This window comes from Elephantulus edwardii, unplaced genomic scaffold, assembly GCF_000299155.1.
Source record: "Elephantulus edwardii isolate Elephantulus edwardi_28Jun2011 unplaced genomic scaffold, EleEdw1.0 scaffold00447, whole genome shotgun sequence".
NCBI lineage: Eukaryota > Metazoa > Chordata > Mammalia > Macroscelidea > Macroscelididae > Elephantulus > Elephantulus edwardii.
The window spans coordinates 978,283-979,603 of record NW_006400197.1 but is presented as its reverse complement, the minus strand read 5'-3'; the positions used below and the strand labels follow the sequence as shown (position 1 = coordinate 979,603).

At 38.1% G+C, this 1,321-nt stretch overlaps 1 protein-coding gene across 1 annotated transcript in view; it reads right to left on the bottom strand.

Moving 5' to 3' along the window:
• Nucleotides 1-1,321, bottom strand: part of LOC102853466 (tubulin--tyrosine ligase-like) — a gene marked incomplete at its 3' end in the record, with an annotated part of 19,694 nt that overhangs the window by 10,972 nt on the left and 7,401 nt on the right. The gene's annotated exons all lie outside the window — the stretch shown is intronic.

Here is a 1,321-nt window from a genome sequence, read left to right as displayed (position 1 = left end):
GCCATCCCCTTTTCCTTATGAATCAGGGTGAAGTCTCTCTCAGAGAGGAGTGATAGGGAATGGCAAAGGACACATTGACAAAGGAGATTAATCAGAACTGGCTTTGACAAGCACTGGGGCAATGGGACAATTAAAACGGACTTTCAAGGGAGGGAAAAAAAGAGGAACGAACTGGGGGGGGTAGAGAAAATAGTGTAACAATGAATGAATGGAAACCCAAAATCTCTGTAAATGTTCATTAAAATTAATAAAATTTAATTTAAAAAAATACAGAAAACAAAGTCAGGTTCCTCACAATGCTTAACACACGCAGATGCCCACACTCACCAGAGGCTTCCACTATATCCATTTTCTAATCATACCTGCAGAACACGTAACACTGGCATCACATTTTGCTAATTAGGAACTAGGTCACTAGGAACTTAAGAAAATTTTCCAAGATCTTAAATGTAGTAAATAATACAGCCAAGCATGCAAGCCCCAGAACTCTCAAGTCCAAACTCCACACCAGCTCTTTTCTGCAGACAATAGAGTCAAGAAGGAACCTATTGAAGACATGCATACATCTGCCCTCCACTATGCCTGGTCTCTCTACAACAGTACTGTTAGAGTAAGCCTGCGCTAATTCACCCACAAATATCCAGTCTATAAACAAATAATAGAATAAAAATGAAGGAAAAAAAGATTATCAGCTTGAAGATTATAAAGAAAAATTCCTTTTAAGGGACAACAGAATCTTGAAAGTTACTTAACTCAAAGCAACAATATAAAAAAGACTTTCTAATTCACTGAATATTAAGCTCTTTAACTGCGCTAATACCGTGGTCAGCAAGTGGTTAATGCGCAACTGAAGTGTAGCTAATGGAACTGAACAACAGAATTTTAAATTTTACTTTAATTTTAAAAGTCAAGCAGTGCAGATATATTTTCCGCCCATCAAGCACAACTACTGTGGTTCAAGAGGGTACTATTTTACCACACAGTGTAAGATAATCCTGCTGTACTGCAGTATGCCTGTCATGCCAATGCTCAGTTCAAGCATTACACATCAACACACCACTGATCTAGTCAGGGACAATGTGTTGATTCCATGTCAATGATCTGGTTTTCCTATGCAATGATGTAACATCATAATGTGCTATTAAGTCAGAGTGACATCTATGTAAACTATACCTGGTAACTAAAGGGTAACAGAATTCTTTTTCTAATAGAAAAATTCTTAAAATTTAGCACAGGAATCCAGAATTAAGGTTGCATAGAGAAGTGTACTCGGGGTGGGGGCTGGGGGGAAGGGACGTGGGAATTGTATACTAATGAAGGA